This window comes from Cervus elaphus, chromosome 12 (assembly GCF_910594005.1).
Source record: "Cervus elaphus chromosome 12, mCerEla1.1, whole genome shotgun sequence".
Lineage (NCBI taxonomy): Eukaryota > Metazoa > Chordata > Mammalia > Artiodactyla > Cervidae > Cervus > Cervus elaphus.
Window position 1 is genome coordinate 53,731,628 of NC_057826.1, and position 27,661 is coordinate 53,759,288.

Sequence of the window (27,661 nt, forward strand, 5' to 3'; positions counted from 1 at the left end):
CTTCCATGAGTATCATTGTTTAGGAGCTGGCGATAGTATGTATTTAAGTTTTATAAAAAGGTGTTGGCTCAAAGAACTGCGCTGTGCTCAGACGTGTCCAACTCTTTGCAACCCCACCGACCATAGCCCGCCTTTCCTCCCACTCTGTCCATGGGAGTCTCCGAACATGGGTTGCCATTTCCTCCCCCAGGGGATCTTCCCAACCCAGGGATGGAACCTGCATCTCCTGCAGTGGCAGGTGGATTCTTTACCGCTGAGCCACCAGGGAAACCCCAAAAAAGAACTACTATGTGATAAAAGTTTAGACCACACACTATTATGATAAAAGCTATAAAAGTGCAGCAGGAATGTCTATCCTGGTCAAATAGGCAGAGCCCGCTATGCCCTTAGAAGGAATTAGGGACAAGGTAGGAAAAGTGAACAAAGAAAATGGCTTTCCACACACATAGGCCCACATGCTGATGAAAATGCAGAGACCCTTGGAGGGTTAGGGGTGAGGTGTGGGCAGCACTGTATGCTGCCATCAGACATTGCTACCTGGGTGGGAGGGAGGGACCTAAGAAAATGAAGGGGCCAGAGCAGACCCTGGGGTCCTAGACACCACCATGGGGGTTGGGGGCACAGGGAGAAAAGAAAAGATGAGAACGGCAACTCAGAGGGAAGTTCTATAAACTAATTTGCCAGTTTCATAATGTCACCTTGAACACAAGTGTCATCCAAGTAAAGCCAGAGCTGAGTCCTGTTTCCCTGCTGCTAAAGCATCCAGGTATGTGGCAAGAGCATGAGATTCAGATCAGTCAGACTTGTGGGCAGATTCTGGGTCTGCCACTTCATAGCTGTACATGTGCTCAGGTTTATAACTTATGTGGGGTTGGTAGTGCTGCAAGTTTCATTGCACCACTAGGAGGAAGAGAAATGATGGATGTGCCCTATGCATATGCATACATTCTTCTTTATATTCTTTTCCATTATGGTTTATTTGTGACTTTGAATTGAGAAAGATCAAGCCAATCCTGTTGCCACTGTCATGCTTTTGGACAAGTCCTTTATCAATGGATTCTAAAACACACACACACACACACACACACACATACACGTATTTCCCTCCACCTTCTCAGAATTCCATTGTCAAATATCTTCATTTATAACAAGGGCCCTGAAATCATTTCGCCTCTCCTGAGGCTCACTCACTCTCATCTGCCTGTTAATGGTAACAAATCCATTAAACATAAAATGTCCAAATCAAATAAGCGCTCTTTTTCTTTATCCTTAAAATCTATTTTCAAAAAAAGTACAAGTAGTACATGCTGAATAACGAAATGTTTAAAAATTGGAGGGACTTGAAGAACAGAATAAAAATCATGTTATTATTAAAAAAAAAGAAAAAAGATTAAGGGCGGCAGTAGAAGGGCGCAACAGAGGATAAAATGGTTGGATGGCATCACCGACCCAGTGGACATGAATCTGAGCCAACTCCAGGAGATAGTGAAGGATAGGGAAGCCTGGTGTGCTGCAGTCCAGCGGTTGCAAAGAGTCAGACATGACTTGGTGACTGAACAACAACAATGTATAACTGAGTCACCTTGCTGCACAGAAGAAATTAACACGCATGGTAAATCACCTACACTTCAATTGAATTTAAAAAGAAAGTACAGAGTCCATTGCATGTACGAGAATAGCCAGGGGAAAGAGTCAAGTCTGATTTTATGAAACTTTTGTTTCAGTTATGTATGTATGGATGTGTAATGTACTGTACAACATTGTAAAATAAATTTACAAATAGGAAATAGGACTTTTCTTCTCCTATGTTATAATTCCAAAGTGGCCACAACTTCTTCAATAGTTCAGTTCAGTCACTCAGTTGTGTCCGACTCTTTGCGACCCCATGGACTGAAGCACGCCAGACTTCCCTGTCCATCACCAGCTACAGGAGCCTACTCAAACTCATGTTCATTGAGTGGGTGATGCCATCCAACCATCTCATCCTCTCTCATCCCCTTCTCCCCCTGCCTTCAATCTTTCCCAGCATCAGGGTCTTTTCTTCAGTAGAGAACTCAGCTTATGCCTTGTTCAGTCTGACATGGCTATTTTAGGAATAGCCCAATATAATGGGGTGACAAAAGAGTGCTCATCTACTTGCTGGCCTCAGAGGAGAGGGACCCATAGTCTCTCAAATACCCAGTAACTCAGGGTTCCAGGAGGCAGACATGCCAATACTAGGGGAGGCCCTGAGAGGACAGGGGGATAACCCAACCTTCTGATCACCCCTGCAGTTTCGACAATGCCACCTTCTGAAAGGAGGAGGGAGGGGGCCCATAGCTGGCTGGAATCCCTGACTCCCCCTAGTCCACAACAACAGCATGGTGGTTTTACTTGCCTGCTTCCTTGCCTAGATCCTATACTCTTTGAAAGGAAGAGAAGATGCCGTCGGAGCACAGGATATGGAGAGCAAAAGGTGCTCAACAGATGTTTGGGGGTCTGAATGAGACCCCAGCAGGAGCTTCTTCAGTCTGCCCAGGAGAAGAAAGCTCTGAGCAGCAAATGAACAAGTGAGAGACGCTGGCCCAGGAGCACCCAATAAGATGCACAGCCAATGGACAAGTGTCATGTATGGCATCAAATGAGCTCAAAGCACTGGGAGAAGATGAAAGAGAGAATAGACCCTGGCCTTCAAGGAGTTTCCCCAGGTGAGGAGCTGGGCACACCTGAGATGATCAGACAAGTCTGGACTTGAGGTGAGTTCACGGGTGAGTTCACTATGAGCTTGGGTGACTCATCTGAGATCTTGGCAGCAGGATGGGCATCCTGTCCAGGTTTCTTGCTCCTCAGCCAATGCTGGTGGCTCCCCTTCTCCCAGGGCCAGGCAGTGGTGATGAGGAGGGCTGGAAGGTTACTTCCAGTGGAGGAGACTTCAGACATGTGGGGCTGTCTGGGGTTTTCCAGGCACACTGGAGATGCTTGGTGGGGGAGAAAGGAGGAAAGAGGAGAGGGGGCAGCTCTGGAGGTGGGGAAACACAAGTTAAGCCTGGAAAAACGCATCGAGGACTGGATGGTGCTGGGGGTTAGGTGGGAGGGGAGTATGGGACTAAGTTGGAAAGGCTTGGTGGTCCAGAGCCTGGAGTCCTAACAATCTGGCACAAAAGAAACAACTGAATTTCTTCATGCATGTCAGGGTAGAGACAGTTAACATTTATTTCTGTCATTATTTATGTAACGTGGATGAATCAACACCAAAATGTAAGCCTCATGGGGTAGGTGTCAGGCACGGAGCAAGCACTAAGTGTTCGCAAATGAATGATCAGAAATGTTGGGTTTGTATGTTTGATGTTAGATTCCAAGGGAGTCCCAGGACGGGGGGGAGGCTCCAAGCCTTGTAGCTCATCTTCTCTCATCTTTACAGCATGCAGCAGGCCACCTAAAGCTGAAGTTCCTTAACAAACAAACAAAAAAAATTAAGTTTGGGAACCAGTGGAGCAGGTGTCCTCCAAGGCCCTCAGAGCTCTGATATTCTGGCATGGCCTAGTGGCATCACCCAGAGGGCTGTGGGTGATGGGGCCAAGCCCTAGTTTTCTAGATCAATCTGTCTCCACCACTGGTTGTACACTTGCCCACTTTGGAGGGCACCTTTCTCTAAGTTGAGGGCCTGATCACCAAATGGGGCCTTTCCTTGCCCATTGCCTGAGGCCCCAGGAAAATGACACAGCAGAAAGCCCACCCCAGTCTCTGCTCTGTCCCTGCAGGCCTGCTGTGCTTACCTCCCTCCAACTGGCAGATGCCCTGACCCGACAGAGGATCATCCCAAGCCCTGCCAGCTCCCTCTAGCTCCCCAGATTTTCCAGACCTAGACTCAGAGCAGCCAGGTCAGTTGAAAAGAAAAAGAAAGAAAGAAAAAAATATATATGTATTTTTGTATCTTCTCCCTCCACACCCAGACTCCTCACAGTTGAGCTGGATAAGTGCCAGCAAAAATAGCATGATGTCATCCCCTGACTGATCCTGTTAATCCCTTTCCTGCCGAATATTGAGTCTTGGTTTTTATTTAAAAGCGATTTTATTGTCAGAGGCTGGTTAAAAGCCTCTGAGAGATGTGTGGGGAAAATGGGTGTTGTCTTTGATGTGCAGAGCCGGGCAGGGCCTTCGGCCCCAGAGCCCTGACAAGGAAAGAAATGGGATTTGCAGAAGGCCAGGAAGCTGGAAGAATTCTATTTCAGACAGTGTGCCTTACCAATGGCATCAGGTTTTGCATTTCATGGCCGGCGCACCTCTGCAAGACAGCCTCTGAGAGAATCTCTCAGCCACTGTGGGGCCTGTAAGGAACACCATGGGCCCACTCTCTCTGGATCTCCACCTTTCCTGCCCCCACTGTCACTAGAGAACATTCTCCCCTCTGTTGGGGTGCCCTTCCCCCACTCACACACTTGTCACCAAGTATCCAAATTCCAACCTATTCTAGAAGGGCTGCCATTGACAGGTGAGGTGGCCTTGGGGCCAGGAAACTTGAGTTTGAGGCTCAGCTTTAGACAAATCTGGAAGAGGCACTTCACCTCTTTCAGCCTTAGTACCTCATACATAAGACAGAATAGAAATTCCTGCCCTCCTACCTGCCCTGCAGTGTAGTGACCACCCAGATGTCCAAAGGAAATTATATGTTTTCAGAAGCTCTACAAGCACAAGAGCCCTGCACTGAGGCCAAATGTTATTGCAAGAAGGGTATAGGGCAAAGGAAGCCAACAGAAGCAAGGGAGTTGGAGGTGTGTTCAAGGGAGTGAGTCCAGTGAAGGAACATGGAACCTGGGACAGAAAGGGAAGTGAAGCCACTGATGGGTAGTGGGGAAGAACTGGTCCCTGTAGGCCTGAGTGCATGATGAGGTCAAAGAATTGTTGCAGAGGACCTTAAGGAAGTAAGCTGGAAGGACAAACAATGACGACCAGAGAGTGAGATACTGGAATTTGGAATTTGAGGGGTGATGCCCTTTTGGTTATGAGAAAGGAATGGGTAGCTAAGGTAAGAAAATGTTCATGTCAATGAGGTTGAGATTGAGATCTTGGAAAAATTACCCTCATGAAGGATGAAGGGCCTAGGAATCAGGAAGAAGTTGAGGTGGAAAGAACTACAGGAGCCAAGATGGTCAGTGAGCAAATGGTTGACCAGAAGCCCAGGGAAGCATCAGGGATGGAAAGTGGAGTGAATGGTGTGAGTGTGAAGGAGCAAAGGCTTTTATCAGATGAAAGGGAGTGTAAGTGTGGCTTAAGGGAGCCAGGAGGACTGCAGACTAATCCTCTGACCCTGAGAATGGTATGTGAGAAGAGCAGCCCCCACCCAAGAAGAAGGCAGGCAGAGAGAAAGGAGTGTCGAAAGAAAAGGCCAAAGTTACAGAGGAGCTTACTGTCATGGAGAGGTGGAGATAAAGGGGATAGGGGAAGCAGGGCAGGCCAACTAAGCAAATAAACAGAGCAGTGTGGGGATGGAGTCTGGGAGCCCAAGGGTACCTGAAGAGACTGTGGTTCCTGGCTGAGCATGATGAGAATGGGTTTGCTAGGATGGATGTCTTCCCCATGGTCTCTAGTAGAGGGGTGAAGCTTGCAGCTGAAGCCTTTGTACAATGGCTTGGCCACAGATTGGGTCTGGGAAGGCAGGGCTCAAGCCAGCAGTCTCCTGAGGGCTGCTTCCATGGACCTCAAGCTGTAGATAGTGGGTCTTCAGAGAGCTGTTCACACAGAGCTGGGGAGGAGGAAGGGTGGTCCCATAGGTTGGAGGGGTAGTTAGATCAGAGACCAGATGATGTCTGAGGCCCACTCCATCTCTGCACCCTGTGATCATATATTTCACAGTTGTCCCAAGGGCTGGCCCCAACTCTCAGCGTGAGGCTGTTCTGGGTGCTTAGTTCCTGGTTTCAGCTATCACCGGTTAGCAAGTGCCTAGAACCAGATGCTGGGAAAGGAAACAGACACACACCCCCAGTCTATCCCAGAGACCTGAGTGCAACTGCCCAAAGCCAGTCCAGAGGGAATCAGGAGTCTGAACCAATGTGGGGGGAGGAGGATACAGAAGCCCCTTTTTCTCAGGGCTCAGAGCAGAATGTGGAACAAAGATCTTAAAGCCAGAGGTGATATTGCTATCTCTGCTGCTAATTATGGCAGCAGACATTTACTGAGCACCTTCTATGTGGTGGTATTAGTACATGGCACAGCTTTTATTCCCCACATCAGTCTTAGGAGGGAGATGGTGTTCTTATCCTCACATTTACAGATGAGGAAATGGAAGTCCACAGAAATGAAGGAACTGGCTAAGTGGCAGGGATTGGGCCCCTATGCCACACTGACCCAAGTTCAAAAGCCTTTCTTATCCATGGTTAAGAAAACTAGAGCTCCACCAGGGGATGTGACTCATTCAAGGACACACAGGAGGCCAGGGCAGAGCCAATACTGATGTCCAGGTCCTAACTGCCAACCCCTAGTCCTCTCCACCATATGGAGACCAGTAAGAGCCTCCATCTCTTTCTTTATATACAGGACACTTTCTACCACCCATGAGCACTCTTATGTGGAGTAAGATGTGTGGTAGCCTCCAAAAGGGCCCACATGACTCTTGCCTCTAGGTATTCACCCAGTATGTGGTCCCTCCTTGCCTACACAAGAGGATAGGTAGCTAAGAGGATGTTACAGAAAGATGGTGTGCTTTCTCTTGGGAAAGTCAGTGCCACGATGTAGCAACTCAAGCAAACTTACCATCTATGAACAACCAGTACTGACTCAGCAGCCACGATCGACAAGGGGAAACACCACAGACCAGCTTTCCCACTCATAGAGGGGACTGGGGAAATCAGAGTTCCTACTGTAGCTGAGCATCTCAGAATGTGCCTTTCCATCGAGTCAGTCTCTAGTAGCCTCGAGGCTGTATCAGGCTGGGGACCCAGGCCAAAGTCCTGAATGATCTGAGACCACAGTGCAAGGACCACAACAGGGCCTGAAGTAACAGGCCCACCTTGGATGCTCTAGGCTTTCAGGGCAGCCCACAAAGAGTTCCATTTGCAAAGCACTGCTGATGAAACTGGGGGCATCTTTTAGTCATGTTGTGAACTGTTCCTAGAGGACTTGTAGCAAGTTCTTTATCGGAAGAGGCTATTCAACTCCACAGGTAGGATCAGCTTTGAGAACTCTACAGAGCAGTTATTATTGAGAGATTAGGAAGTTCAAGTTCCAAAGACCTGTCATCAGATAGGAGTAAATTTGCATCCTCAGGAAACCGTGAAAGGGGTTACATAAGGAGGAAGCACAGCACATGTCCATCGTTGCCATTATTATATAAAGCAGTTTCTTTTGTTCCAGTAGAGTCCATATAGAGCATGAAAGCCAGAGATGAGTCTTGATAGCCTGTGGTGTGTCCTAGATGTGTCCACACAGTGAGGAGGCTGGGAAGGTACCCTGAGGCCAGAAGGAGAGAAATGCTTTTCTTGCTGCCTTCTATGTAACTACTGTCATGTCTGCATGGTGGTGGTCATAGTGTGTGTGTCAGTCATGTCCGACTCTTTGTGACCCCATGAACTGTAGTCTGCCAGACTCCTCTGTCCATCGGATTTTCCAGGCAAGAATACTGGAGTGGATTGCCATTTCCTGCTTCAGGGGATCTTCCCAACCCAGGTATCAAACCCACATCTCTTGCATCACCAGGCAGATTCTTTACCATTGCACCTCCTGGGAACCATTATCATTTACTATACAAGGGCAGTTATTAAGCATCTACTAAGTGTCAGGCACAATGCTATATGCTAACCCTCAGGTCAATCTTGCAAGCTAAATGTTGCTTTCTTAATTTTATGGGTAAAGGAATGCAAGTTCAGAGCAGTTAAAAAACTTGTTGAAAGTTAACTTGTTGCATTAAACTGGTACAGTTAGGATTCAGATCTAGATTTGTCTAACTCTGAGGTCTGAAGGAGATGGGAATACCAGACCACCTGACCTGCCTCTTGAGAAACCTGTATGCAGGTCAGGAAGCAACAGTTAGAACTGGACATGGAACAACAGACTGGTTCCAAATAGGAAAAGGAGTACGTCAAGGCTGTATATTGTCACCCTGCTTATTTAGCTTATATGCAGAGTACATCATGAGAAACGCTGGGCTGGAAGAAGCCCAAGCTGGAATCAAGATTGCCGGGAGAAATATCAATAACCTCAGATATGCAAATGACACCACCCTTATGGCAGAGAGTGAAGAGGAACTAAAGAGCCTCTTGATGAAAGTGAAATAGGAGACTGAAAAAGTTGGTTTAAAGCTCAACATTCAGAAAACTAAGATCATGGCATCTGGTCCCATCACCTCATGGGAAATAGATGGGGGACAGTGGAAACAGTGTCAGACTTTATTTTCTTGGGCTCCAAAATCACTGCAGATGGTGATTGCAGCCATGAAATTAAAAGACGCTTACTCCTTGGAAGGAAAGTTATGACCAACCTAGATAGCATATTAAAAAGCAGAGACATTACTTTGCCAACAAAGGTCCACCTAGTCAAGGCTATGGTTTTTCCAGTGGTCATGTATGGATGTGAGAGTTGGACTGTGAAGAAAGCTGAGTGCCGAAAAATTGATGCTTTTGAACTGTGATTTTGGAGAAGACTCTTGAGGGTCCCTTGGACTGCAAGGAGATCCAACCAGTCCATCCTAAAGGAGATCAGTCCTGGGTGTTCCTTGGAAGGACTGATGCTGAAGCTGAACCTCCAGTACTTTGGCCACCTCATGCAAAGAGTTGACTCATTGGAAAAGACCCTGATGCTGGGAGGGATTGGGGGCAGGAGGAGAAGGGGACGACAGAGGATGAGATGGCTGGATGGCATCACCGACTTGATGGACATGAGTTTGAGTAAACTCCGGGAGCTGGTGATGGACAGGGAGGCCTGGCATGCTGCGATTCATGGGGTCACAAAGAGTCAGACACTACCGAGTGACTAAACTGAACTGAACTGAACTGAGGTCTGTGTTCTACTCTGTCAACTGTTACTATAATAGCATTAGAGATGCAGTGGCTTTGGCACCAAATGAGCTTCCTCTGAGTGCAGCTCCTGGAGTTTCAGGGACAGCCAGGATTTCTGGTTGTAAACCAGAAACTGAATAGCCAACTTAAATATCAAAGGGGTTTGGGAGAGACGTAGGGTAAATCAAAGACTGACAAACTGAAGAAGCAGGCAGGAACCCACCCCTACCAAGACTCACACAATGGGAAATTCATCTAGGAAGGTATTCAGATGCTGGGAATCCAAAACAGAAAGACAAACATTTACTGCAGACTCTCAGAAATGGCAGAGCCTCAAGGATAGAATCCCAGTAATGAAAACTTCTGGTCAAATGTAGCTAAAAACCACAGCCATTGGTACCTAGCCTTATTGCCCTCAATATTAAGGGCCTGGAAAAACAAGTCACCTATATAGACTTGAGCAAGCAGGTGATAAGAGTCCATTCCATTTACTCCTCCTCACACAACCACCAAACTTAAGTGGGCAAAATTTTGTAGTTTCCCGATGGCTCAGCAGTAAAGAATTTGTCTGCAATGCAGGAGACCCAGGTTGAATCCCAGGTTAGAAAGATCCCCTGGAGGAGGAAATGGCAACCCATCCAGTATTCTTGCCTGAAAAATCCCATGGACAGAGGAGCCTGGTAAGCTACAGTCCAAAAGGGTCACAAAGAGTTGGACGCAACTGAGCACGCACACACATACACACATCGTTAGTGTGACACTAATCTTAGGACTCACTCATTCTACCCAGCCTTCAAGATTGCCCCAGTGATCCTTATCTCCTGGTATTCTTGCTCTTTGTATGGTCCCTTTCACATTGAATCAGGGCTGACCTAGGTTAACAATAGAATGCAATGGATATGCTGGTGTATGACTTTCCAGAGTGGGTCATAGAAACATTACAGCTCCTTCTTGGTCTTCTTGATAGGTAGCTATGGAGAAAGCCAGTTGCCATATTGTGAGGATGCTCAAGCAGCCTCCTGGAGACAATGATATGGAGGGAAACCAACTTTCCAGCCATGTGAGTAAGCCATTGAGTCTGGGGCTAATTTGCTATACAGCAATAACTGGAGATAAGGAAAACGGGAGGTAATAGGTGTGAAAGCAGTAACCACTGGAGCAGTGCCTGGCACACAGTTCTTCCAGGGGCTGAAAGGGACTTTCCAGCAGGTGTGGCCATTTCCTCAGTAACATACCTAACAGATGCTCAAACTGTCAGTAAACCTGGAGGTCCCTTACATATTCTTCACATGCAGTTTTGTTTGCAAGAAAGGCTAAATATCTTGGCCTCCTGCAGCTAGGAGCTCCTTCCCCTTTATGGGAAGTGTTCTGCTGGCTCCCTGAGCCTGTCTGGCCATAGACCTTCCTGTAATGTTTTTCCTTTGTAAAAATCTGGGATTAGAACACTACAGCCCATGAATCACTCCCCTGTTTTTGTAAGTAAAGTTGTATTAGAACTCAGCCATGCTCGTTCATTTGTGTATTGTCTAATGCTTTTTATTTGCTGCAAGAGCAGTACTGAGTAGTTGTAACAGAGATATCAGGCTTCCGTGGCTCAGTGATGAAGAATCTCTCCACCAATGCAGGAGACATGGGAGACACGGGTTTTGTTTCCTGGGTTGGGAAGATCCCCTGGAGAAGGAAATGGCAAGTCACTCCAGTATTCTTGCCTGGGAAATCTTATGGACAGAGGAGTCTGGTGGGCTACAGTCCATGGAGTTGCAAAAAGTCAGACACTACTGAATGATTAAGCATATTTAATTATATTTATTAATATATTAATATATTATATATTATATTAATAATAATTAATATATTAATATATTATAGTAAACATAATTGATTAAATGATTAAACATACACAAGACATATTGTGTATGCCCTGCAAGGCCTAAAATACTATCAGGCCTTCTAAGGGAGAGTTTGCTGACTCCTGGTAAAATGGTCAAAGCATTGCTGGCTAGCATAGCTGAGAGCCAAAGAGGCAGCCTGAGTTGTCTGTTCTCTGTTCCCAGCTCTGCAGAGGACAAAGGGGTACCATGGCTCTTCTCTCTCTTTCTCTCTCTTTCTCTCTCTCATGATGAAGGACTTTCTAATAGGATGGACAGTAGAAATGTCAAGTGGAATCCCACCAGTCCTGACACATGAGCCCAAGAGATATATACCCTCCTGCATTCACTATCTCTTCCTATGTAGCAGATTACCCCAAAACTTGGTGCCTTAAAACAATGAATAGTTCTTATCTCTCACAGTTTCTGTGGTTTGGGAATCTAAGGAGTTGCTTAGGTTGGTGGTTCAGGTTTGGGTCTTTGATGCCGTCAAGATGTTGGCTGGGCAGGTGAATTCTTTACCACTGTGCCACCTGGGAAGCCCCACACCTATATTAGTGGTTCTCAATCCAGGGTCACTGTGACCTCCAGGGGACATCTGGCATTGTCTGCAGACTTGTTGGTTGTCACTGCTGGGTCAGGAGAGAAGTACCATTGGGAATACAAATGACCTTTGATGTACTGGGGCCAGAGATGGTGTTAAACATCCTACAATGCACAGGACAGCCCCCTACAATAAAGAATTACCTGGCCCAAAATGTTAACATGGCTGAGGTTGGGAACCCCTGATCTATATGATCATACTTTATATTCAGTTTTGTAGTCACACTTAGTAATGTACCACAGACATTTTCTCATGTCAAAACATATTTTACCTTATCTCTTTGTATTTTTCATTCAATAATAAATTTTTAAATGAGAAATGGAAAAAAAAAAAAAAGATGTTGGCTGGGGCTGCGGTCACCTGAAGGCTTGATGAGGGCTGGAAGATCTGATACCAAGGTGGCTCCATCACCTGGCTGCCAGGTCATTGTTGGGAGTTGACAGGTGGCTTCTCTCCCACCCCAGCAGGAACTCTCTTTCCTCCCCTCTCTTTTTTAAGCCGGGCAAGTTGTTCATGGTGTTTTGCCTTTTCTAAAAGCTGCCCCAGAGCCTGGGGTATTCATGAGAAGTGATCTGCAAACCTCATCTCAGGTTGCTGGAAGAATTACACTCTTATACGAGTCTGGGCAAAAGGCTGACGCCCCTCCACCACCTCCTCCCCCAAATCCTGGCAGCTGGGCACCTAAGCTGGCTGTGCAAGGCCTGCAGAGAGATGGGCAACTGCAAGTCCAGGGAGTCATCCTACCTGGAAAGCAAGCCCCCTTACTCTGAGACTCCCTCCTCGATCACCCCAGTCAACTGTCCGGGCCTCTCCCTTGCCCTCCAAAACAGTAATGTGACATTTAGGACATACATTTATTACATTAACAGCTGGAGAACAGCCATATCTTTTCCCAACCAGAGTGTAAGCTGTGGAATGAAGAGCCTCCTGACCCTCTTCCTGTCCTCTGCACGCCCGGCCCCGTGCCCAGAGATGAATCAGAGGGTACAAATGTTTGTCGAGTGACTGCTCCACTGATGGCATAGCACACGGGCTGCAGGCCCTGCCTCCCAAGACCTAAAATAGCAAATATTGTGGTCAGTGGGGCAGTGGAAAGCAGGGTGCCTCTCAGAGCCCATGCAGGCAATTGAGAGTTAGCTGACTGGTCGGAACACTACAGCCCCATGTGTTTCTCCAGGCTATAAGCAGAACCTGTCTTGGAGGCCACCCCAGAGACAGAGGCAAGCCTGGCAATCTGTGTTGGTCTGCAGGCTGGGGCTGTTTCCCCTGAGATTCCAGGCCTTCTGGAGTGAGGTCTCAAGTTACACCTCCCTCCCCAGCTCCCCAGCCTTTGATGGGAGCTGCTTCAGGACAGGGCCATCACCACCACCCTATTAGTGCAGGAAATATTTGCCAGAGAGCGTCACCCTCCAGGAGGAGAATGACAACTGAAGATCTACGTTTCATGTGTCCCAGGACTCTTTTAGCTTTGATGGGTTCCTTAATCCTTCCTCTCTCCCAGTCAGCTCAGAGACCTGCAGGCCTTCCACACACTGTGTCCTGTTTAAGTTTAGAAAGTGACCTAACAATTACACCTCCTGGCAATAGCCTTGCAAGTGCCCTGGTGTACAAAGCCTGGTATGTCTACATGGCAACGCTGAGGCAAGACAAGGAGACAGTTCCGTGTAGGTAAATAATAGAATAACCACAACACTGAACACTGTGCTATATATTTCATACACACCACCATAAGTAAGCCTCAGGACAACCATAGAAGGTGGGAATATCACTATCCCCATTTTCAGATGAATAAACGGAGGCTTAGGGGTGTTGAGACACTTCCAGAGTCACCCAGCTGGGAAGTGGTACCACCAAGATTCAAATTTAGGAGCATCTGGCTCCAAAGCACAAGCTCTTACTATTCATGGGCCTCTCCGGCCTGCATGCCTGTGCTATAGCTGTCACACTGCTATAGGCAGGGACACTTAAGACACTTACTTGACTCCCAAGTTTTCAACCCAGCCAGGAAAGCAAAGATTAACATGTTTTTAAAATTATAGGGAGTTCCCTGGTGATCCAGTGGTTAAGCCTGCCTTCCAATGAAGAGGGTACAGGTTTGATCCCTCGTTGGGGAGCTCAGATCCCACATGCCTTGCAGTCAAAACACCAAAACATAAAATGGAAGCAAATACTGTAACAAATTCAATAAATACTTTAAAATGGTTCATATCAAAAAAGAATCTTTTAACATATTTCAATAAAATTATATAAGATGTTATTTGTAGTCATTATAAATACGTATAGAGTCGTCAAACAATGGTGATTCATTTTGTATTTAAGGGAGGAAGAGAGTTTCGGGAAAGCTGCACAAAGGAACCTAAAAAAATAGAACTTTCTTTCCCTATGGTTCAGTTTCTTTTCTATCTTGAATGTGTACTCTTTAGTCATCATCCATCCCCATTGGCATCTCTCGGCTAAGACATCCATCAACTTGGCAAGACTCAGGCAAAAGGGGCTCCCTCTCTGAGTCCTTGCTTTACCAGGTCTCATATGCAAAGTAAATGGATGTATTAAAGATCACGAGCTTGCTTCTGTCACTAGGGATCCAGAGTTCAGCATTGGCACCACACAGCTGATAACCCTAAACATCCATTCTCATGAGTAACACCACTCAGGCCCAGGAAAACACTTCACATCTCTTGCCCTGTGTTTGTCAATCAAAAAGAAACTGTGTCCACAAGTCTGGAAGCTTTGTGGCTGTGCTGCCACCAATCTTGGAGATGAACTCCCTTCAGAGCATAGACAGGATGTGAGCAGTGGATACACTTAGGTAAGAGTCAAGGCTGCTGCTGCTGCTAAGTTGCTTCAGTCATGTCCGACTCTGTGCGACCCCATAGACGGCAGCCCACCAGGCTCCCCCGTCCCTGGGATTCTCCAGGCAAGAACACGGGAGTGGGTTGCCATTTCCTTCTCCAGTGCATGAAAGTGAAAAGTGAAAGTGAAGTCGCTCAATTGTGTCCGACTCTTAGCAACCCCATGGACTGCAACCTACCAGGCTCCTTGTCCATGGGATTCTCCAGGCAAGAGTACTGGAGTGGGTTGCCATTGCCTTCTTTGAGAGTCAAGGCTAAGACATTATATTCTTGCTCTTAGATATGAATGTAACAGATTCATACAGGGTGAAGTTGCCTCTCCTTGTCTTGCTGAATGTCTGTTTCTTGTTTCTCTCCATGTTCCAGTGGGTGGTCCCGGAGGCACTCAAGAATTAACACATACACAAATTTTGAATCACTATGTTATACACCTGAAACTATTATAATGTAATATGTCAATTGTACCTCAGTTTTAAAAATCAATGCTGTATTCACAACAGTTACACAGGGACTATTTTGTGACAGTAAACAAATCATAATACTTTTGTTTATTGGCAGGCCCAGCCATAACATACCAGAGGCATCAGACTAATTCTTTATGTTTACCACAGACAGACACTGAAAGCTAGACTCATGTTATCTACTTGTGTTTCCACCTGCACATTTTATTTCAGGTATCATAGTTTTATTTTTATATTCATAAAAACATTTTTAAACATTCAATTGCATTTTCAAGAGATTAAGTAGCAACTCCACCTTAGTGTTAAGGTAAAATTTTACCTTAATGTTGATTTTCAAAGTTGATATGAATTGATTATCGTTTATATTTCAACAGACTATTTTGCATATTTATTTGCATAAGTATTCAGTCACATAAAAACATTGGATGGGTTCACATCCCACTCCAGTCACACTCACTTTTCTCCCCACAACTTGAGCTGGAAAACAGTGGGTTGTCCAAGTGTGGAGCCCTTACCATCAGCACCTGATTCGGCAGGAAGCACATAAAAGGCTCTCTCAATGGGGCGGGAGGGGCCTCTCTTACAAGCTGTTTCAGCTGCCACTATGTATGCTGTTCATTTCCTCACTTTGTCTTGCGTTAACCTTGGCCTTCTGACGGTCCCTTGGTACCTAACTATTCACCCAGCTGGCAGATTGCCTTGATCGTCAGTGTGAGCACTGTCCTCCTGAACCAAGTCTTTGTCAACTTGGCTTTGATCATCACCATTGCTCCCTCCTTCCCAAGAAGTATCCCTCACATCCATTGGCCTGGTGTGATACAGTTCACTAGTACAAATATTGGGTTGGCCAAAAAGTAAGATGTTATGCAAAAAGCTAAATGAACTTTTTGGCCAATTCAGTATATGCTGTAAAACTGCTCTTGTCCCCTCAAGAATATATAGAGAATGGTCTCCTTCATCACTCATTTCATATAATAAGCCATTTGTACAGGCCACCCTGACCCTGGCCTCACTAGGCCCCCTCTCAGAGTAACTCATAAATCATTAAGACTAGAAAGGAGATTGACCAGTTCATCACACTTTTTACAATTGGGGAAACTAAGGCACATAGGGAGGAAATGACTTGCTTGTGATCACACAACAAGAACACTGGAACTAGAGCCAGCTCTCCAGACGCTCAGCCCAGCATCCCTTCTCTTGCTCTACACCACCTAGTTAAATAATTGTGCATTCCTGCAGCACCCCACCCTGTCATCTCTCCATGACATCCTAAAGAACAGTTATTGTGAACTGTGGGCCAGAAATTTGACAGTGAGTGTGCTAAGGCAAAGCAAGAGAGGCTATTTCATCAATGACAAAATGGCACTCTTCAAAATTGAGTTGCAGAGCTTCTGCCGCCCTGAGAGTCTGCATGCCTTTCTGGAGACTAAACATTTTCACAGTTCCTTTGGCCCAAGGGTTATTTTCTTGTTGGAAAAAAATTGGAAAAATCCCCCTTACAGATGGTGAGAAAAATAACTTCAGCTGGACTAGTCCAGAGACAAAGGTTTTTCTGAAACTGGAGGAGAATAGAGTAGCCAGGGGACGCAAATATTTACTTTATATAAATACTGAATGTTTCTTCTGGGTTTCTTTTTATCTGGTGATGTCTAAGAACTCCTAACTGGCTTGTTAGAGAGAAGCTGGGTCGCATGGGTCATAGGAGGAGCTGGGCAGTCATAAGCCTGCAGAAGAAGGCCAAGGTCACTGGGGTCCCCTGTCTGGCTATGGTTGTTAGGAACTGCAGCCCACAGACCCTGGACAGAGAATGGAATACTTCTTCATGGGGGAACATCCATCCACCCAGATGAGCCCCTCCCTAGAGATGGAATTATCAAAGTTCTGAGGCCCTATTTTTATTACTTATCTTCAAAAATGTACTTCTTCCTAATGAATTAATGCTTTGGGCACTGAAATTTCTCTTGTTACAATTCATTTCTTGATCTCAGACTAATTTATGTGCATTTCATTGATTTCAGAGTGGATTCTTTTTTTTTTTGGTTGCACTGGGTCTTTGTTACTACATGTGGGCTTTTTCTAGTTACAGCCAGCAGGGGCTTGTCTTGTTGCAGAGCACAGGCTCTAGGAGCACAGACTTCAGTAGTTGTGAAGTACTGCAGTTGTCTGTACCAGTTGTAGCACATGGGCTTTGTTGCCCTGTGGCATGTGGAATCTTCCCCGACCAGGGATTGAACATGTGACTCCTGCATTGGCAGGCAGATTCGTATCCACTGTACCATCAGGGAAGTCCATAGTTGATTCATTTTTATCTGAATATTCTCAATTATTTAGCTAAAGAAAAGTGAGTTTCTGTAAGGAAAAAATCTAAGTTAGTATCTGTGTTTAAAATACTCCACCCAGGAGACAAATCTGAAAAAAACATAAATGTAACTGTTGGAAACACTGAAACTGTCAGCAACTTCAGGTGTCAAGGAAGAGAGATTTCTCCTGTGAGAGTAAGGAAATCAGCTGGCCATCACATCTATTCTGAGAACCCACTGATGTTTTCACAAATGCTTACAGCTGCATTGTCAGGAGTGACTGTAAATGTTGCCTAACAGCAGGTTACCATCTTCTGGAATGGTTTCAGTTTGTTACATGAAGCCACAGACAAATGGTTCTTACTTGCCAAAGTGTTTGGAATTGCCCTGGAAAGGCCAGTGCACGTGAAGAGCCTTACGTGTCACTAGCTTCACAGTGAATCTGCCCTGTAAACTACAAAAGGCAGTTGGCTCAGAGTCCCAAGGGTCATCTCACCTATACTTCAAAGAACCTACCTTAGAGGCAATGAGATGGAAACAGCCTGGTGAACTGGGGTTACAGCATGATCCCGAGGTATGACTAGACCAGGGGAGAAAGAGCATCAGATTCAAACTGTGTGACTTTGGGTGATGTTTTACATACCAGAAATAAAATGGTATTAGTAATGCTGCATATTAATATCAATACTTCTACACACTCTACAACATGGTTAATAATGCTAGCCTGATCCACTGCACAGAGGTGATAATCAGATTGCAAAAGATCTAGAAAAGTACTTTATAAACTACAAAGTACTTCGTGAAAGTAATATATACATATATATAGTTCACTCAATCATGCATTCCTTCGATGTTTACTGAGTACCTACTATGTGCTAGGCATTGTTCCAATATTAGAGATAAAGCATTAAACAAATATTATCTTCATAATAGATAAAACTGATTTTCTTCCTGACCTCTAAGCTGAAGTGTTCTTTGGCATTGTGGTCAGTCTCCAAGATGGTCCCCAGTGACCCTCAATTCTTTTATCTGTGCCCTTATGTTGCCCCCACTGCACTGAATCTGACCTATGTGACCAATAAAATATGGTAGAAGTGACATCTGCAGCTTCCAAGGTTAAGTCATAAAAGACATTGCTGCTCCATCCTTGGTCTCTTGGATTACTTGCTCTGGAGAAAGCCAGCCACCATGTCATGGGAACACTTACGAAGCTACATAGAGGCCTATGGGAAGAAATATGGTGTTCTCAGCACTCAGCACCAAATTGTATGCATTACATTGAAAGTAAACCCTTCAGCACCAGATGAACCTTTAGATAATTGCAATCCATCTGACATCTTAACTACAACCTCGTGAGAAGTCCTGAGTCATAGTTGCCCAACAAAACCACTTCTTGATACTTTACCCACAGAACTTGTAAGAGAGATTATTTTTCTCTTATTTTAAGCCCCTAGATGTTGAGGTAATTTGTTATATAGCAACAGATAACCAAGAGTCTTGATCAAATAATTCTCCCATAAGGGTAAATGAACAAGGCCACATTTGGTTTCCTATCACTACAAACTGATGTTTATTGCCTCTCATTTGTCATTTGCCTGGGCAACATTGCTCCCATAGCACTAACCATGTAGATGGTGCTTCATAAATAAGTGCTTCCTGGCTGTTGGGTTAATGATTTTAAAACCACTGAGCACAACAGTGGCTTAGAGGGCAGGGAATAGGTCACACAAGGTTGGCCAAAACACAAGAGACCCACCAAAGCAAGTCAGGTGGTGAAGAATGGTCTCAGCAATAGGTGATCTAGAAGTCCAGAGGGATGGGCTGGCCTACGGGAGGTTTGGAGATAGCTAATGGACATCCTCGTGGCTAGTCAGGCAGATCCAGATTAGGTCTATATTGGAGGGAGGGAAGTATTAGGTATAGTTTGGAGAGAAGATAGGTACTGGGACTCAAAGGCAAGACTTCAGACTAAGAGATGGCTGTAACGTGAAGCATGAGGGGCAAGATAAAGAAACCCAGTGTCAGAAGCTTAGGGAATCAAGGTAGAAATGGTGAATGAGTCAGAAGCTCACACCGAAGCTCCAGCCAGCTTGAGCAAAGCTATAGACCAGCTGCCAGACTGATTCGGCACACGTCTACAGGACTGCAGCTCTAGGTCCTGCCATTCTCCCATCTGAGATCTTGCTTGATCCAGGAGCCCAAAACAGTACAGCAAGCAGCAGAGATAGTTAAAGAGGCTCCCTGTCTGGTGAAGTAGAGAGAGGATTGGGCAGAAATCAGATCCATCTGTGAGTTGGGAGAGGGATCCAGCTGGTGTAAACTGTTAAATCTCTTTCCTCAAAGTAGAGAGACATAAACCAAACCCTGAGCTGAAATGTTTGCTTATTTCAACTTCTGAGCCTCCATTGGAATTGTTTCATTACTGTTGCTGGTTTGTGGCCACGTGGACTCTTGTGGTTTCCCTGTGCCTCCTTCTCCCTGGCCACTTGGGGGTTGAGGGTCGACTAAACAGATGGATTCCAGCAGCCTAGAGAATAGAGGCTAGGCAGCAGGATGGTTAAGGAAAGCAGACAAGCATGCAGATGACGTCCACAGACTCTCAAGGGACTCTGGGGTGAGTGTTTAAGATCAACACTCTACTCTCCTCTGCAGGATGAACCAGCCACCAGGTGCCAAGGGTGCTCGAGCACATGACTGCCTTCACAGAACGTCCTGACTCTTCAGCCCAATCTCTCCTCCCAATCGCACCCTCACCTCTCTGCTCTCTCCTCTGCCACCTCAGCTACCTTTTGGATTTGGCACCCATTATGGCCCCCTTGTTTTTTTTGTTTTTTTTTGTGTGTGTGTGTGGGGGGAGGGGTACAGTTGCTTTACAATGTTGTGTTAGTTTCTGCTGTAAAGTCGCTCAGTCGTGTCCGACTCTTTGCGACCCCACAGACTGTAGCCTACCAGGCTTCTCTGTTCATGAGATTTTCCAGGTAAGAGTACTGGACTGGGTTGCCATTTCCTTCTCCAGGGGATCTTCCTGACCCAGGGATCGAACCCGGGTCTCCAGCATTGCAGACAGAGGCTTTACCGTCTGAGCCACCAGGGAAGCCCAGCTATATATATACATATATTCCCTCCCTCTTGGACCTCCCTCCCCACATCCCATCCATCTAGGTCCTCACAGAGCACTGAGCTGAGCTCCCCATGCTATGCTGTAGGTTCCCACTAACTATCTATTTTACACGTGGCTGTGCATGTACATTAATCCCAATCTCCCAGTTCATCCCACTGCCCCTTGTTTTGTTTTGTTTTTTAATCTTTCCCCCAACTATGATTCTTCATCCTCAATCTAGCAAAGCATCCTTGAGCTGCTGCCATAAGTAACACCCTTCCCTGCTCACCCAGCAGTTGGACCTTCTTAGCTGAGCACCAGTCCCACAGAGTGTTCACTATACTCACCTCAACATTTTCTAGTTCCTAGGTCTGAGTTTACCTAGATTTGCCATGAGGGGGGCCTTTTACACATCCTTCCAAGCCAAAATCTCAAGGGAAGCTGTCTCTGCTTAACCATACCATCACAGTTTTTTTTTTCCCCACCTCTTGTGGCCTGTGGACAATGGACAATGTCTCTCAAACAGATAACAATGAAACTCTAGTGATGAGACCAGACTGTGAGAGTCCAATAAGGAGTCAAGTCAAGAAATTTCACTGGCAAGAGGACTTAGCCCAAGAGCTCTGGGGATAATCAAATGGAAACAAAATACAGAGTAACCAAAATAAAGCCCTCATTTCCCAAAATATCTTTGCCTACTATAGCTTGATCCTCTAACCACAAAAAGGATAATACAATGTGAAATGACACACTCCCATCCAAATTCCTTCTTCCCATTCTAGAGACTGCTTGTGGTTTTGTAGCATCTCTTACTTTTTCAAATTTATAAAATTTTCCGGGTATTCTTTCCAAAACTAAATTCCTCCCCCCACCCAAATCACCCAGATGCTATGTAGACTTGTCCTGAGTTCTTCATGTAAACCTCTGCCCTTTCTACTCTTCGTGGGAGTTTTTCTACAGCAGTTTCTCTAACAATATTCACCAGTGTGAACTGAACTAGCACAAGTCCATTGTGCCTCCTTGAGCTGCAAGAATTGTTATTACTGGAAGTGTTTCTGAACTAAATCAAATTGGTCTTTGGTTCCTCACAATCCAAACTCAGTTTAAAGTCCGATTTTGGTCATTTTTTGGTAGTTCCTCTGGTGTTGGAGAAGACTCTTGAGAGTCCCTTGGACTGCAAGGAGATCCAACCAGTCCATCCTAAAGGAGATCAGTCCTGGGTGTTCATTGGAAGGACTGATGCTGAAGCTGAAACTCCAGTACTTTGGCCACCTCATGCGAAGAGCTGACTCATTGGAAAAGATCCTGATGCTGGGAGGGATTAGGGGCAGGAGGAGGAGGGGACGACAGAGGATGAGATAGCTGGATGGCATCACCGACTCGATGGGCATGAGTTTGAGTAAACTCCAGGAGTTGGTGATGGACAGGGAGGCCTGGCGTGCTGCAATTCATGGGGTCACAAAGAGTCGGACACGACTGAGCGACTGAACTGAACTGAACTGAACTGCCTTCTCCTTGGGGCTTTCATGACCCATAAGCAAGTCCTTTAGTTGTGGTCCCTCATGGTCACTGTTGAGGCCCATGGTCCAAGCTTGTGGAGTCCCTTTAAAGGTGAGCTGCTCCGCAGACATATCCATGACCACTGTGCCACGCTCAGGCATGGGACAGAAACCAAAGTTGTTTAAGTATGGTGTTTGCACCTAGGTCCTTTAGCGTCCAAGCAGCCATCCCACCCTGGGTCCTGCCACCCTCAGGAATGAACGTCTCCCATCATCTCTCCAATCCAAACCCCAAGCTCCTGACCCCTTCTCCCCTAGGACAACCAAGACTTCCTCTTAACCAGATCTTCTAAAACATCCCAGATGTTGGCTCCTGGAATCACACACACACACACACACACAATGAAGCAGTTTGTTATCAACCCTCCACCCCATTCTCATCCTCCAGGGGAAGATGTGCAGGACTCAACAAAAGGCAGCTCACTGGCTGCCCTATCCAGTGAAGCTCAAGAGAGAACTAACTCTCTCTTCTGCTGATGAGCCCACAGCATCACAAAGACAACTCTCATTTGTCATAACTTGATCATTCATTTGCAATCACCTTTCCATGTTCTTGATTCTAAAATAATCTACACCTTTAGAGCAGAAGGTCCACGGAATAGAACTCACAAGTCAAGGGTTCAATGAAGCTTGGTTGGCGAGTATTGAAGAATGATGTGAAACTTGCCTTGCTTCTTGCAGTTCGGCCACAGTACAGTTTGAGGGAACAAGCTAAGACTTCCAAAACTATACTAAACATTTGTCTGTTTGGTTTGTTGAAACAATTTGTTGCATGTTTGTTTGGCACTGTCAAAGATGGACAAGGGATGGGGGAAGGAGAGGGTGTGAAGAATTGAGAGAGTAGCACTGAAACATTGTTATTGTTGTTCAGTTGAGTCTGATTCTTTGCATCCCCATGGACTGCAGCACGCCAGGCTTCCCTGTCCTTCACCATCTCCTGGAGTTTTTGCAAACTCAAGTCCACTGAGTCGGTGATGCCATTCAACCATCTCATCCTCTATCATCCCCTTTTCCTCATGCCCTCAGTCTCCCAGCATCAGGGTCTTTTCCAATGAGTTGGCTCTTCGCATCCAATGGCCAAAGTATTGGAGCTTCAACTTCAGCATCAGTCCTTCCAATGAGTATTCAGGCTTAATTTTCCTTAGGATTGACTGGTTTGATCTCCTTCCTGTCCAAGGGACTCTCAAGAGTCTTCTCCAGCACCACAGTTTGAAAGCATCAAAACATATAGCATTGAAATATATATATTACCATATGTAAAATTAGATAGCCATTGGATATTTGCTGTGTGACACAGGGAGCTCAAACCCAGTCCTCTGTGACAACCTAGAGGGGTGGAAGGTGGGAGGGAGGTCCATGGGGGAGGGGACATACATATACCTATGGCTGATTCATGTTGATATAAGGTAGAAACCAACACAATATTGTAAAGCAATTATCCTCTAATTAAAATAAATTTAAATTGATAAAAAGAAATAGATGATGTGGCTCTGACTCCTGAAGACTTTCATTCTCTAGGTGAAAAGGTATTCACCCATGAGAAAAGGTTAATAATAGTATAAAATAACGGTGAAAGTAATATCCCAAGACACATTGGTACATCTCACTGGATTCCTGCAGCAATCCTGAGTGATGGGTATTCTGATCTCCCATTTTGTAGATGAGGAAACTGAGGCTCAGAGAAGAGCTGGTGTCCTCCCATAAGCTATGTGTCTGGAAGTGGAAACCTACATGGGACCAGAGGAGACCATGCTCACTGTAACCCCTCCCTAGCTTGGTCCCTACCCTCCCTGACCTGCAAATTTCCCAGCCCACACCCACAATCTTACCACGTCTTAAAGGGCAACTGACTCTCTAACAGTCTATAAAAGTTTTATTGTTTCTGCTTTTAGAAAGTTGCTGAATCTCCCCAGCACTTTGTAAATAACATGGCGCCCCAACTGCTGCCCTCACCCTGTCCCTAACCATAGGCCCCCAGGGAAGCCAAGGAAGCTCAGTCAGGGGATTCTGAGGACACAAGCTCTACCTATGGGTTCTCGACCCACCACCCCATCTGTCCCAACTTGCCAAGGTGACAGGTACCATGGCCCAGGTGAGAGGCACCCTGGCTTTCCGATCTCATTCCCCACTCTGCCCACCAGTCTCCCCAGTACATCAAAAGTTGATCGTTGTTGTCCAGTCACTATTGTTCAGTCCAACTCATTGCAACCCCATGAACTGCAGCACACGAGGCTTCCCTGTCCTTCACCATCTCCCAGAGTTTGCTCAAACTCATAGCCATTGAGTCAGGGATCCATCAAAAGACTTCCCACTGTTTCCTGAACACTCCTCTTCTCCAGGCTTTGGCTCATGTAGAGTCCTCCTGGAATGTTCTTCCTCCAAGTATGCTTGTCCAGCACTGCCCGCCTACTCTTAAGCACTAGGTCTAAAACTCGCCTTCTCTTTCAATCCTTCCTCAATTTCTTCCATCTGTATATGAGCTCACCAGTCTCTGTAATGCCACAGAATTTCACCTGGATCATCGAAAGGCATTCTTCTCCATATGCTTCTTATTACACTTATTTGAGAATTTACCTTGGGGGATAGGAGTATTCTGAGTCTGTGTTCAGCCTCCACCACTTATGACTTGTGCAAAATTGGGAAACTGAGCCATAAGCAGCTCATCTACAAAATGAGGCTTCTTGAGGATGAAGTGAGATAACAAGGAGGAAAGCACTCACAAATGATAATGGTCTTTAGTTGTGTTACACTTAACACTCTCTGCCTCAGTTTGCACATCCAAAAAATGAGGAGTAATGGCATCTCCCTCTTGGATTTGCAGCAAGGATTAAATGAATTCATGTATGTAAAGGACACAGCACAGTCCCCTGCCTCTGGCTCTGCCCCACACACGTGCTATGAGCAGAGTTAGGACCATACGTCCAGCTTTATGCTCTTTACTCTGACCATGAATTATGCAGGACTCAGGGTGCTGCTGTGAACACTCCTGCATGTGGGTGACTTCTGAAATCTGGGCAGGAATTCCAAGGATCTGCAATAATAATTATCATCATAAACAGTTGGTGGTCCCTGCCTCCAGGAAATTAGTTTTGGAGGCCCTGTCTGTGCTGTGATAAGACACCCTCCTCAGTGGGAGAGACTGCGGAGCACGTGTCTGTAAAACCAGAGTTGATTCTCAGAACCAGATGGAAGCACTGTAGCTGGATGCTGTGCTAGAGTCAGAAGTGCCCCTCAAATGGCAGTTTGGGGAGCACTGGTTTACGTTTATCAATTAGCTCAATTGTCACAACAACCTGATGAAATGGGTACTATTATTTACTCTCATTTTTCAGGTGAAGAAACTGAGGCACAAAGAGGTTCAGTGACTTGCCTAATGTCACACAGCTAATAAATGGCAAAATCAGGTTGGGTTAATTCCAAAGTCTATGTTTTTCAAATAGTACTTTCCAACTTCCTAAAAAAATGCAAGTAGAAGTGTGCGCCCTTGATTCTGATGCGTGAAATATAAGACATGTCCTCTTTCATTCATCAATGGTTTATACTAATGACATACCTGGTAGCAAGACAAGTAAGCTTGTTTGTTTTGAGGAATAAATAAGATTCCCTGATCATTTTCCCATGTGTAACTGTTGAAGGGGGAACAACAGACATGATGGTTCTGTTATGATACTTAATCCTCCTAAAACTTTTATGAGGTGGATATTCTATAGTTTGCAGAAGGAGAAACTGAGGCTAAGAGAGATTAAAGGGCTTTCATCCCTACTCAGATTGTTACCCTGGTTGATGCCAAAGACCAGAAAGGCATTTGTATCTCCAAACAAGGCAGTCTATCTTCTGGCATTGACTTCTAAGATGGGACCCATTCAGCTATTGGGTTGAACAAGAAGGCTCATATGTGGCCTGGCTTTGCCCTGGATCAGGTGTGCTCAGGGAGTGGGTTGTGACACTTAGGGCTTCTGTTTATCTCCAACAATTCCAGGGTTCCCAGGCCTACCAACTCAGCAAGTACCAAAAAAGAGTCACATTGAACCCACAGTGGGCTCCCTGTATTGGAGGAGAGCAAGCACCAGCATTTGTGCCTTGGAGGAACTGACTGATGTCTGAGAAGTTGGCCTCCCCAGAGGACAGAAGGACGTGAGTAATGGCTCCCCCACTGAACATACACCTGGGGGAAGCACATCCTTTGCAGCCAGATGCTGCTTAGACAGTGAAGTGGATGGAGAGTGAGCAGAGATAAAAACAAACTAGAGTGATCTTTGTCTTCTCTTTTTCTCTTAGCTGGGAAGATGCTAGCTGACTTTCCTATTGCTGTTAATAATCTATAAGTACAAGTTATTGTAACTGTACTTTTTCTTTAATTTCATTTATTTTTTATTATTTATTTTGGTTCACAGGGTCTTTGGTCCCACTGCTGCATGTGGGTTTTCTCTGGTTGTGGTGAGTGGGGGTTACTCTCTAGTTGCAGTTCAAGGACTTCGCATTGCAGCGCCCTCTCTTGTTGTGAAGCATGGGCTCTAAGGCACGTGGGCTCAGTAGTTGTGGCACATGGCCTTAGCTACCCCGTGGCGTGTGGACTTTTCCCACACCAGAGAGCGAACCCATGTCCCCTGCATTAGCAGGTGGATTTCCAGCCATGGACCACCAGTGAAGCCCAGCAACTGCACCTTTTATAATACATCCATGCAACATTTGTTCACTCAATAAATGTGTGTTGTGGGTCTACTGTCCTTAAGTATAGGGAGAGGTGATACAGTCTAGTGGTTAAGAAGGTGAACTCTGGTGTCTGTCAGAAGTGGGTTCAAGTCCTAGCCTTGGTCAACCTAGTCTAGTGAGAATCTGCTGCTATTATTACCTATGACACAGTGCAAGTCCTAAGCTGGGTCCTGGGGAAGGAGAGTAGTATTCAAGGAGTGTTCCTGCTGGGAGAGGCATTAAGACAAGTACACAAATAGCCTGTGATTATGAAATAAGAAACATGGAGAACATGGCAAGGAACCTAACAGATTATCCAGAGTTATAAGCCCTGTCCCTTACAAAATTGTCCCTTTGGGAGGTCTCATATTTACATATAAAGCATTGTTGCCTGTGGTTAAAGGAGTCTTTGATCATTCATTGATTTTTAATTATTATTATAAAATTAAAATATGTTCATTTTTGAAACTTTGAAAAGTACAGAAAGTATTTCAGAAATGTCTCATAATTCCACCATCTAAGAAATATACAGCAAACATATCTTGCCATATACAGTTTTATTTGTAATTTTTCCAGAAATATTTTTGAGCTTCACACTAGGAGCCTCTATTCCCTTAGACTTGATAGCACATTTTTCGGAATTTACCTCATGAGGCAAATCTTTATCCTTTGAAGGTAGGTTGGCATTCTGGAACAGCCTTAAGTTGCCAGGAACCAGAAATTTGGTTAGTGATTGAGCTGAAACCATGCTGCTTTCAGTCCAAACACAGATGGTAAAGTTATGAAACTAATTTTATGAAGTGGCTTGTAAAATAGCACTAACGACCGTTCCAGTCAGTAGCTTGAAATTTGAGTTTGCCACAACAGTGGCTTAGCAATAAAGGATCTCATGGAAGGCCAGAATGCTGAGCTAGACCACTTTATTTTTTAATTGATTTTTTTTTTTTTTTTGGCCATGCTGTACAGCCTGCAGGATCTTAGTTCCCTGACCAGGGATCAGAACCATGTCCTCTGAGCAGTGGAAGCTCAGAGTCCTAACCACTGGACCTCCAGGTAATTCTCCATTGTTTTAAATTGGTTTTAAAAAATTTGTATTTGTTGGCTGTTCTTGGTTTTCATTGCTGCATGGGCTTTTTTCTGTAGTTGTAGCGTGTGGGATACTCTCTAGTTGCAGTGCTCTGGCTTCTCATCGCAGTGGCTTCTGCTGTTGTGGAGCATGGGCTCTAGGGTGCAGCAGGCTTCAGCAGTTGCAGTTT

General features: G+C 45.4%; 1 long non-coding RNA gene across 1 annotated transcript; it reads left to right on the plus strand.

Moving 5' to 3' along the window:
• The first annotated feature begins 2,489 nt into the window (after positions 1-2,489).
• Positions 2,490-25,839, plus strand: LOC122705495. Its single transcript, XR_006344124.1, has 3 exons — positions 2,490-2,735; positions 9,937-10,029; positions 25,693-25,839. It is a non-coding gene; the product is annotated as an uncharacterized LOC122705495 (long non-coding RNA).
• Positions 25,840-27,661: the final 1,822 nt, after the last annotated feature.